At 40.0% G+C, this 12,611-nt stretch overlaps 1 protein-coding gene and 1 long non-coding RNA gene across 6 annotated transcripts in view; one reads left to right on the top strand and one right to left on the bottom strand.

The window, feature by feature from the left end:
• LOC106785027 (autophagy-related protein 16-1) overlaps window positions 1-12,611 on the bottom strand; it is a 384,411-nt gene that overhangs the window by 302,658 nt on the left and 69,142 nt on the right. The window lies entirely within an intron of this gene.
• LOC106785028 overlaps window positions 11,692-12,611 on the top strand; it is a 64,541-nt gene continuing 63,621 nt past the window's right edge. For 2 of the 4 annotated variants that reach the window (XR_001381482.1, XR_001381481.1), the window contains exon 1: window positions 11,692-11,947. This is a non-coding gene — a long non-coding RNA (uncharacterized LOC106785028). Of the gene's footprint in view, window positions 11,952-12,611 lie in introns of all 4 variants that reach the window. The other 2 variants (XR_001381483.1, XR_001381480.1) reach the window with 2 other exon arrangements.

Below are 12,611 nucleotides of genomic sequence, written 5' to 3'. Positions count from 1 at the left end.
GATACGGGGACAAACAATCGCTCGCAATTATGCAAATCCTTGTGCGTGCTCTCTCCTAGGGTGTCTTGAAAAAAAAAAAAAATAAAAAAAAAAAGAAGAAGAAAACAAATAAAGTAAAATGAGTAACCGTCCACAACCCCTTGGAGGGCGTGAACTTTAAAGATTTTTTTTTTTTGGGAACAAATCGATAACGAGTGAATTCCTCCAAAGAAAAAGAAATAAAGAAAGGAATAGAGAAAGAAGGAAAAGAAAAAAAAAAAAAGAGAGAGAAAGAATATCTCGTACGGTTTTTGCCTCTTTGAATTTCAATCTCTTCCTCTATCATTAGCATACGATTCTAAACCTCGAACTAACGATAACGCGCAAAATAGCAGTAGAATTACGAGGAAGTGGGAAGTAGATCGATGAGAGTGGATGGACGTTTGCTTGATTATCGCTTGTACGAGAAAGAAAGAGAAAGAAAGAAAGAAAAGATAGAAAGAAATGCGGATACAAAAGGGAAAGGTATCCTTTCGATTCCGTATGTCGAACTGGTATATGGTATCTTAACGTAGGCGTGGTACTACGCCAAAGGGTAAGAAGCGGCAAAGTGACGAGAAAGAAAGGAAAGGTAGAATAAGGTGGAAGTTTTATAATCAAAAAAAAAAAAAAAACAACAACAAAAATAAATGTTGAAACGCGCGGGATAGAACGTTCATTTCCATATAACGTGGAAGTGGTAGTAACGCGTGCGAGTACACATCGCTCGCGTTCGCATTCGCGTTATAGAAGGGACGTAAATCGAAGGCAATATATAACAATCAGCGCGGGATTACGTCTTAAGTCCAATCGACTACGATACCGAGAGATTTATGACGGAATGCGGTAGATAATCAAGACGGAATGCTGCTTTTGAAATGCGGCAAAAGTAAAGGACGGACGCCGTATACGAAATATTCTCTCTCTCTTTTTCCCTCTCTCTCTCTCTCTCTCTCTCTCTCTCTCTCTCTCTCTCGCGTTAGCGATGTTAGAGATGTACCTTCGCCGGGAGTCTTTGCGGATACACATTTGCGAAGAACACGAACATTGAGAATGCAGAGAATAAAACGTGCAAAACAAAAGGAAATGAGAGAAAGAAAGGCGGGAAAAAAGGGAAAGGGAGGGAGAGAGAGAGAGAGAGAGAGATCGTTGTTAAGCCGTAGGCAGAATATGTGCGAGGAAGAAAGGAAAAACAGAAATTAGTGGGCTCTGGAAGAAAAGATAAGAGAGAGAGAGAGAGAGGTGGGGTTCTTCATTGCCAAGGGGTTTTGCTAAAGAAATCTACAGTAGTAAGAGCCAACGATATAGCCGACTATATCCTCGTGGTATGCGGTGTTCCCTGTTTTCTTACTTTTCTCTGACGATTTGGAAGAAGAAGAAGAAGGAGAGGAGGAGGAGGGGGAAGGAAAAGAATACTAAACGAGGATAAGAGAAGAGAATGAGGATGACGCCGACGGAGATGACTATTTTCTTTGCCACCATATAGAGAAAAAGGTACTCACGTATTTCAAAGCTCCCCTTAATTCGTCGTAAACCGTGCTCTAAAAGGAGAAGTTAATAGTTTTCCATGTATCGGTTCCTAATCGTCTCACACCCCTCATTTTCTCTCTTGTTTCATTTTATTTCTTTCTTTTATTTTTCATTTTATTTTATATATATATATATATATCTTTCTCTTTGGTTTGGTATTATACTCTCGTCGTTCGTTCACGCGTCGGTAATGTGTGATTTCCCGAGGCGCCGTGTGAGAATGGTTTTCGCCGGTTGCATGGGCCGTGGATGAGGAATTCGTGGAAATGGCTGAACGGAATGCCGCCTCATACCAAGGATAATAAACTGTTAGCCGAGTCGTGCGAGCTTACGGGTACCACCGGCTCTACCTCGGCTCGCTCGTAATTTACCAAACGCTCCTACAATCGTCGATATGCTGTAATTTGTGCGTGTTAAGGGAGAGAAAGGACGATTATACTTAATGTTCGCGTGCGTTACGTAACTTCGGGCTCGCTATTTCTTTCCATTGATTTGACGATTTTACGCTCGTGTCAATATAATTCTAAATTATTTTTAACGATTGAATATACTTTTTTCTTTTTTTTTATATTTGTACGAATATTATCGATGTGCTGTAATTCGTGCGTGTTAAAGGAAGAGTAATGACAATTATCGTAAATGTTCGAACGTTTTCGTTGATCGACGATATTTGACACGTGTCAATAAAATACTAAATTATTTTTAACGAGTGTATATATATTTTTTATATTTTATTTGTTTATTTAAACATTGACGGGAATTATTCATTGTTAAATAACAAAAATAAATATTGAAAGATAAAGATAATATAAATATAATATTGATAAATAAATTAAAATATAAAAAAAAATACATGAAAATAAATAGAAATAAATAGATAATATATATATATATATATATAAATTAACAATAAATAAAAATGAATTATACAATTCTATAGCAAGATTAGACAAAATTTAGTGGACGATATGGATTGATTGAAAGGATTAATAAGTTGATGGAAGTGGTTAAATGATTGGGAAATTCTATTAGTGCAATTATGATAGGCATACGAAGTGTTATAAGAGTACTGATGTGTAATAAATCATAATACATCGTACATATAATATTTATAATACATCGATAAAAATATATAAGATCGATGGATTTCTATTGTATCATATCCAACCATATTTCTTTCACGATGTCATCGAATAGACGTGCGAGCAGACAAATTGCCATCTTTATTACCATTATCGAGCTTACCTTATCGTAAGTGGTAAAATCGTGAGTGAAATCCCGTAACGTTTAAGCGCGTTTAAATGCAAATGAGGATTCGTCGCATCGAGTAGGTGAGGGAGATACGCGACCATTCCGTTGGGAACGTCGTCGACTTTTGAATAAAGTCGAGAGAGTGCTCTCGAGAATAGGGAGAGAGAGAGAGAGAGAAAGAGAGAGAGAAAAGTAGGAGGTCGAGAGACGAAGTATGAGAAGGAAAAAGGAGGGGGAGGAGGAGGGGGAAGAGGAAAAAGGAGGTACATTGTAGAAGAGTAACGCAAAGAGCGAGTTAGACGAACGATAAAATATGTCTCCAGGGTTGGTTGGTTGGTTTGTTGGTTGGTTGCTTGTTTGCTTCTAACGACGAAAAGATCGTGATACTTTACGAAAATACCTGGTGTGCTCGATGTCGATTCATCTCGAACGCATACACACAACAGCAGTAGCAAGCAATAGTCCTTTCAATGATTTTCTCCTCTTTGCATTCGAATTTTTATTCTTTTTCTCTTTTTTGGTTGCTTTTTAAGTAATACGCAAAAATATCTTCGAAGGTGTGTGAAAACACAACTCGCAGCGCACGGTTTTTAATTTCCCATGGGCGAAGTTAAAAACTCGTGGGGGAAAAAGAAAAAAAATAAAAGGAGGAAGAAATGGGAGAGAGAGAGAGAGAGAGAGGAATAAAACAACAACGAAAAAAAATAAAAAAGAAAAAAAACACGTAACTTATAAAGATAAAGAAAGAAGCGACGAACTGTTCGATGATCGTTCGTTAAGAATAATCAAAGTCCCGACACGGTGCTCGATACATATACATATATATATATATATATATATATATATATATATACATATATATATATACATTTGTACATATATAAATAGGATTAAATAAATTTACTCAGTTCTATCGGTTCGTTTCACGGGAGGATGCAACGCGTTAATACGACGAAACGTCGGTGTTCGAAATAATTGGACGGGGCCCGCAGCTGCGGAACCGTTTCTCTTTGCACGTTCGATCGGCCTTCCTATTGTACGCACTTTTTTCTTTTTTTTTCTTTTCTTTTATTTTCTTTTTCTTTTTCTTTTTTTTTTCTTTTCTTTCCTTTCCTTTTTTTTTCTTCCCCTCTCGAGCTTTAACAAAGACGCGGCATTATACACCGTGAATATATAAATTCGATCGCGCGTTCCCCCGTACGTGGCGCGAATGGAAATGAATCGAAATAAAGAAAGAAATAAAGAAAAAAAAAATGAAAGAAAAAAAGGCGATAAAAGAAAAGAAAACGCGGAAGGGTGGAGGAGAGGGGGAGGAAAGGAGAGAAAAAAAGAAAGGATACCGAGAAATAAAATAAGTACGAGAATGGTTAAGAGCATCGAGCGACGAAACTAAACAAAATAAAAATAAATAAAAAAGAAAAGAAAAGAAATAAAAAAAAGTGTTAAAACTAAAGAAAGAAAAAGGAATAAGGATCCGGAATAGGATGAAATAACGACAAAGCGTAAAGAAGGGAAAGAAAATTGTCATTTGCGAGGCAACGTGGCGTTACGTTTAATTATACTGACAGCAAGAAACAAACCAGACGTTGGTTAAAAGTTATGATAATGTGCTCTTCGAACTGGAGAGTAAATGTAAGAGCTCATAGTAGAACGAAAATGTGCATGTACACATATATATATATATGTATGTAGGTAACAACTAACAGTGCGAAATGAACTATATTGGGTAATGCTTCATGACCTTCTTCCTTTAGTTGAACTCTTTTAAACCTTTTCTCATGATCCGGCATAGTCCTTTCTCAAAAAGAAAAAACAAGAACCATTGCAACATCTTTTCGTTCAATTTTCTTAGGAACCTCGAGCTAAAATTCTCTCTCACTCTCTCTCTCTTCTTCTTCCTGTTCCTCCTTCCCTTTCTTTCCTATTTTTCTTCGGGACCTCCTCGCAGCATCTTCCGCTATCTTTTCCCCTGGTAGCACGTACCCACGTCGTAAATAGAGTTTAACGCGTCTTCCTGTCATGCAACGACGCGTTGAGTGCTCAACGATAGCTGGGCGAGCATAAAGACGCCTTAACCGTAAAGAGGAAGAAGAAGAAGAAGAAGAAGAAGAAGAAGAAAAAGAAGAAGAAGAAACTTGGGTGCTACCCACCCTCCTTCTTCTTCTTCTTCTTTTTGTTTTTTTTCTTCTCCTCTTTCTCTTCCACCTATCACCCAACCCTTCCCATCTTATCCTTGATACTCTCACACATTGCTACTGCTACCGATGATGGTAGTGGTGGTGGTTGTGGTGGTGGTACAGGAAAGGCTGTTAAACGATTTGAAGTGCGTGTTAAGGGCACTAAACGGCCCTTACTCTCTCTCTTTTTGGAGAGAGTGAGGGCAGCTGCTAAGAATTGATTGCGCGCCACTGCCGTTGATGGCGATCGATGCTCGCTCGTTATCCTAAGATTTGTTGCCGGCGCCGATGTTTCGCCAACGTCGCGCGTATTCGCACGTTGTTAAAGGGCAATCCTGTCCCCCTTCCTTTCCCTTCCCTTCCCTTCCCTTACCGTTCGCGTATACACGTTCTCTCGTTCATTCGCTTCCTGACCGATAACAAGCGTTCTAGCATGTTATTTCTAGACTACGTCGTAGTCTAGGATCGATGTTAAATCCTCGATTTGTCTTTACGTCCTTTACACGTAACTACATCATTTATTTATTTTCCTATTTCAATTTTGTCCATCTTTCTAAATCCCCGTCGTTCATCTTTTATATTTTTCTCTTAACCTCCTTTCTTTATCCCTTTTTCTCCATCCTTCCTTCCTTCCTTCCTTCCCTCCCCCGATCCCCACCACCCCACCCACCCTTTTTCATCCTCTTTTTTACTCTCGTCTGCGTTTTAACGATTCTCTCTCTTCCTCGCCACTTCCATTTCGAATTCCCATTTCCAAAACTGTTTGCTCGAGCGTTACCAGATGCAAATGAGGATAGATGCGAAAGCAAAATCATCCTATCCCCCTCCGACGAAAATTTCTGATTCTCTATTCTCGATTTTACAAAAATAGAAAAAAAAAAGAAAAGAAAAAAGCTGCACAAAAGCAAGAAGATGATACCCGCGCATGATCACTTTTTAAAGATCATACGTCGATTTTAAGGATAAACTATCCTAGCATTACATAATTTTATACCTCGCCCATATCGTTTTTTTCACGTATGGCGTATAAAAAGAGAGGAACGAGGGGAAGAAATAGAGAAAATAAAAGACAAAACTATACAAACCTTTGGCTTTTCTATTCGAAAACGAGTAGTATGCGCGATACGATCGGTGAATCGTCATCGAGAAGTTTGCTCGAAACGATTTCGAAAAAGAAAGGAAACCGAAATTACGTTGGTTCAACCAGGTAAACACTACTACCGTGCAGTAAAAGTAAGTACACAATACTAATAACACGCTTCGAGAGAAAGGCAAGGACGAAGAGAGAGAAAGAGAGAGAGGAAGAAGAGTTCTACTTGCGCACGTGCATGACGATCGGGCAAGGTCGTCGGGTTCAAAGTTCTCAAGACGCGAATACCTCTTCTCCCCTCTCTCTCTCTTCCCGCCCAACTCGTAAACCTTCCCAAGGGGCAGACCATGGTGGAAAGGGTTTGCTTTCGAAATTGATGGGCGATCTTCGCAACGCTGGACCGGGAGTCAAGTTGATGGACCGAGCGACGATAAGGCTACAGAACGGTGATCCGAGATGGTCGAACGGAATACAAATTTCCCCTACCCTTACCCTTACCCCTACCCCCTAACAGAACACCTCACCCTTCCCCAGATGACTGATGTCGAAGAGTTTCCACTTCGTTATTCACTCTAGCCGAGCCCGCTACTTTACCGTCTCGTCTATCCTCGATGGATTCCCTTCGTTCACGTCTTCTCCTTCCCCCTCCCCCCCACCCCCTCCTCGTCGTTCTTCCTCGGACGCCGCTTCGTTTACCTGACGCCCTCGTAAAAATTGCTAGAAGCACGCAAAATTTCATCCTCCCTCGAGGAGCCCATCATCTATTGGCAATTCTTCGAATACGAGACGATGCCATAAATCAAGGCCACCGTTGACGAATCATTCCTCTTTTTCACTAGTTCAACGCACAACCAACCCCGCTCTTCCTTCCCTTCCACCACCACACGGATGTCCCGGAGACGTCGAAATAAAATCGTTGGAAACTCGTTATGATGTATTTCCGTATATACACATATACAAGACTGATATTTCTTTCTTTCTTTATTTCTTTCTACTTTTTCTTCTTCTTCTTCGTTTTATTCTAAACGATAAATGCGTTTCTCTAACAAACGAATGAAAATTGCGACGAAGCGAGAAAACTTTCGTGAACATTGGATAAAATTCGATAAAATAAACTCAACGAATTGGACCGAGAGTTTATTTAACGTGAAAAAACGTTGCCAAACATTTTCATTTATTCATACCATCATCCCTCCCCAAAGTTTTTCTCTCTCGATGTCTTTTACGTCTCATTCTCTCTCTCTCTCTCTCTCTCTCTCTCTCTCTCTCTCTCTCTCAAATATATATATATATATATCTCGTTCACATAAAATTAACATAAAATGTATGTTTCCTTCTCCTCCTCTTCTACATTTTATTATTTATCTTACTAACGGGATCTACGTTCTCACCTTTCCAATTAATATTTCCTTTCGTTAAACGATTTTAATTGAAAATTAATTAAAACAAAGATTACGTTGTAAGTATGCGATAACGGTTTAAAACATTGAGTTATGTATGACAAAGCGTAATTTCAATTTCATCGTAACGTTACCTGCACAATCGCAAAATAATGTCCTTCTGTTGCGCAAATAGTCAAAGAGAGAGGGATAGAGAGAGAGAGAGAGAGAGAGAGAGAGAGAGAGAGAGAGAAAGAGAGAGAAAGACTCTACTGCAATTTGTATTAACGAACATCCATTTCCATGTGTATGCACACACATACACACACACACATATACGTAAGACGTGAGAAAGCCATGGTGTTCCTGATGGATAGGAACTTTAATGAAGTAATGTCGGTACTTCGTTAGACCGCAAGATCGGTTAAACGCGCCCAAATTATTACGATATGCACTCGCGAGTGCATTCCGAGTTAAAACGGTTGCTATGAACGTTAGAGGCGCGTTAACGAAGACGCAATAAACCGAAAGAAAATGCCGAATATAATTCTTGGTCGGTGGTTGGTTGGTTGGTTGGTTAGTTGGTGCAAAAGGAACCTTATATGTACCGTGATTAAAACATTAAAGGTAATACCATCGAGCATAAACAGGCCAACGAAGTCGTAACGCGCGTTAATTTACAATGCTCCCCCGTTAATTGCGAACAAATGGCCAAAGGGTAATAAAAAGAGCAGGACGTCGAAATAATCCGCGTTTAAATAGTGCGGAACGATCGCTTTCCACCGTTGGAATTCGTCTCAATTTACCGAGTGAAGAGATATTGAAACACGGAAAAGAAACTCTCGAAGTGGTATAACCCCCCTATAAACCCTTCGATAAGAAGAATGATACTTTTTTTCCCAAGCGCCCCATCTTTTCTTAACTCTTTCCTTCTCTTATATTTCCTTCCCCCACCTCCACCCTCACCCCACCGTTCTCATTTCTTCTCTCTTTCTTTCTCTTATTACTACCAGAGTGGAGTCTGGTTCCGCTCGAACGCGATAGTTATTAGCCGACGTTGTCCTCGACTTCTTTAGCACCGTCGTCCAATAACGGGTCAACCTTGACGCCACTATCAATCACTCTTTTTCTACACTACTTTCGGAAAACGATCCATCTGCGAACGCACCCACACCCACACTTCCCCTCCCCTCTCACTCCTTAAGCGGACATCCTTTATCGACCCCTCTTCTCTAACTTCTTTACCATAAATTCGGCTAACACCGAAGTGTCTCTCCGGCTTGGGTGTTATCGCAATATCCCTAGACCAAACTAGTAAATATTTGTCAAGAATTTTATCCCGGGTTTGCCCGAAGATCTTGTGCCGAGCGATTAGGTACTCGGAAAAAAGATAAAAAAAAAAAAGACTCTACTACTCCGTTCCTCTCTATGGAAAAGAAGATGGGAAACGGGACGTGGTAAAGAGAAAATGAAACCTAAAAAAGAAGAAAAAAAAAAAAAAGAAACAAAGAACGTGACGTTCAACGTTCGACGACGGTCGATCCTTTAACGCGCGTTCAACGCCAAAAGGGAAGCGAGACGAGCACGGTGGTACTCTTCTTCTCTACGGGGAAAATTTATAGCCTTGACGACGTAAATCCTAGGCATTTTGGTACAGCAGAAAACTGTATCGAATGTCGGACAAAATTGCGGAAACAATATATTCGTCGAACGACTGGATGAATAAACGGCCATGACTATCGATTTTCACAGATCGATAGACAGCCAGCTCTACGGTTTCGTTTGCCTTCAAATTCCCCCTCCCCCCAACCCCATCCTCATCACCCCTTCTGGACCAAAGTCCTCCATGCTATTCGTATCCATTCTCCTCCCACTCTAACTCCTATCTACCCTTATACCATCACCCACGCCCCCTCTCCACCTCTCCCCCCTAACCACCTACCCACCTCACCCAACTCTCTCCGTCGCGGATCCCGAATATCGTTTATTGGTTTCGTTCTAAAAACAATGCCTTTACGCGTGCCGTGTTTCCATACACGTCGGGATTCATCCGTATACTCCCTAAAATTGCGAAAAAGGAGAGATATATACATATATATATGTATATGTATGTGTGTGTGTACGTATGTATGTATATATCGCCCGTAGCGTAGTTTTATAACGACGTCATTGCGCCGTGAACAAATAAAAGCACTTCGTTGTAAACGAGCTGGGAACGGCCGCAGAATTCTTTACGCCGCGATAAAACCTTTCGCGCGGATATAATGCGAAAACCGATAACGCGAGTCTCGGGCTAGAAAAAGCGTACGCATCAGCGACGTAATCACGGGTGAACGACAGAGAGAGAGAGAGAGAGAGAGAGAGAGCTAAGATTTTACGATCAATCATCATCATTCAAACCATCGGAAGACGACTTTACCCCGAGTCTTCGATTTTCTAACGAAACAACCAACGCTCGGATTCATTTTGCGCGACATTTAGAGAATCGTTCGAATGGATAATTTGTTCGATAATTATCTTGTAAAAAAACAAACGAGACTCCTAGAAACTGTCGTAACGGTTTTTTTTTTATTGAACTTTCCCTATAATATATCTGTTTGACTCGACGAAGATATCAATGATCGAAATTTGTATTGATCTGAATGAAATACTGGTTGGTTATCGATATAATTTTCTTCGAGTAGTCTATGGAAAAATACGCAGTTCATTCTTCCATTAACAAACAAAGACAAATTCGTCAAAACATCTATCGAGTGATTTCCATTTCTATATGGGTAGAAGGAAAGGAGAGTGTAAAAAAGAGAGTGAAAGAGAGAGAAATATAGTAGAAGGGTAGAGGAAGTTCGGCAAGAGGATTTTCGTGCACGGGGCAGAATGTAAAGGAGAAAAGAAAAAAAAGAAAAGGAGGAAATATTTTTATTCACCGTGGGACCCACCTTGGTTTCCCTTCAGGCAAGTAAAGTACGATATACGCGAAGTCAAGGACGTGGCTTTTGGTATATAAACTCCAAAATCGTATTACAGACCGAAATATTACATCCAAAGGAGCCAACGGGAGAGATAAGGTCTAACAGATTTTCATGCTCCAAGGGCGCAACGCGAACTACTTTACTACTACTCGGTGTTTAAAAAAGAAAAAAAAAAAAAAAAAAAAAAAAAGAAAACGGAAAGCAACGAGTAATATCTTAAAGTTGATGCACTGAGAAATTCGGAAACATTTTAACAACGTAAATAGTGATTAAAGTAAAGAGAGAAAAAAAAAAGGGCCTTCGAGAGACATGCTTGAACTACTCGCCGAGGCAAATTATAACGAAGTTTACACACCGATGTCGATGTTCAACGTCGATAACGAACTCGCTATATTGAAAATCTTTTTTTTTTTATATATATAAATTCTACACAAATTTTCGCGGCGAAACGATTCACGACTTATTTTCCTTGTTCTTTTTCTTATCCAGGAAAGAAGAACTCGTTCTCGCGGAAGGGCATTAGTTTCGTGTCAATAATTTATCGTAATGAGGAATGCACACGGGGGTGTGCAAAAGAAAAGAAAAGAAAATAAAAGAAAAAATGTTCAACGCAAGAGAATTCAGTCCAGGCCTGGTGTACCACGATCGTTACTGTGTCGTACAAATTATTTTATACAGAAAAAGAGAAAGAATAAAAGACAAAAAGAAAAAAAGAAAACGTATAATAAAGTAAAAAAGAAAAGTTAGATCGAAGGATACAAAAAAAGGAGAAGACTGGCCAGCGTATGGTGAGTTTAGTTAAGTTAGAATTAAATGGAATGGTATAACTACGTATGGAACACGCGAAGAATGGTAGGACACAAAGCAGCAGCAAGAGATAGAGACGAAAAGTCAAAATGAGGGAGAGAGAGAGAGAGAGAGAGAGAGAGAAGGAAAATTCGTAGGAGGTGGATCGCACAAGCACCGACAACTCCTCGTAGACTCCCTAGGGAAGGTTAGAGAGACGCTATCGGCTACTCCATTGCTCATCACAACGTACCAGAGACCGAACCCGAACAAAGCTCTCGAGCAATGCTTTTCTTACGGATCTCTAATCTGGCTTAGAGAGGAGAGCCGGTTCTCTCGTTGCTCCTATTACTACTACCACTACTACTAGTATTACTACTAATACTATTACTACTACTACTACTACTATTACAACTCTATCCTCTTTCCCCCTTGTTCCATTCTCTTTCTCTCTCTCTCTTACTCTTACTCTTTCTCGCCTACCTTGTTCCTTCTCGTCCGACCAATTTACGTTGGCAAGAGCGACATCATCCGGATGGGACGGAACGATATCTCTAATAACGTGCACGACGATCGTAGTCCAAGCGATGTTTCGCATCTACTCTATTCTACTCTACTCTACTCTACTCTACTATCATCTAACCTACGTGCGATTACCATTGTGTGAACGATCCAACGCGTATACTACGTGGGACTCCGACTAAACCAGAGGAGATCGGAGTATCCGGAGAAGATCGAGAAACGGAGGTGGGTATGTAACCGGTACGATCGTACAAAGCATCTTGCCGAGGGTAAAGACAATCGTCGACGGTCTCTCTCTCTCTTTGTCTCCTTCTCTCTCTTTCTACGTTTCCTTTCGAGAGACAAGAAATCCGAATGTTTCGAGAGTGGAAGATCGCGTAGTCACGTATTATAGATAATGAAAATGGTCGAATAAGAAAAGGTATTAAAAGAAACTCCGAATTAGTTTCCTATCGAATTAAGAAAAACAATTTTAATCTTATTGTTAGATTCTCTAACGATCCTTGTCGTTAAATTCCTCTCTTTTTTTCTTCTTCTCTTATAACAAAATTAAGAATGTTTGAGAAGAAGGAAAAAATAAAAGGATTGAGAAATTTGTCGTAGATAAGAGTAGAGGAGTAAAGGCCGAGAAATAATACGTCTGGAAGAAAATCATTCAAGTTACGAGACTCGTACGATATAAACCTTCCCCCCCCCCCACTTCCTCTTAGATCTACGTAACTGCGTAACAAATACTCAATGTCATTTGTAATTTGCACGATGATTTTAATTAACTTGATTTAAATTGCCGAGTACACGGGACCAAGCCGATAACATCGACGAGGGATGGCGAGGGCGGACACGCGCCTTGTTCTCTCTCTCTCTCTCTCTCTCTCTCTCTCTCTCTCTC

The sequence above is a fragment of the Polistes canadensis genome, unplaced genomic scaffold (genome assembly GCF_001313835.1).
Source record: "Polistes canadensis isolate GaletaPanama2010 unplaced genomic scaffold, ASM131383v1 scaffold_44, whole genome shotgun sequence".
Classification (NCBI taxonomy): domain Eukaryota; kingdom Metazoa; phylum Arthropoda; class Insecta; order Hymenoptera; family Vespidae; genus Polistes; species Polistes canadensis.
Note: the sequence above shows the minus strand (reverse complement) of the source record. Positions and strands in the feature narration are given on the sequence as shown.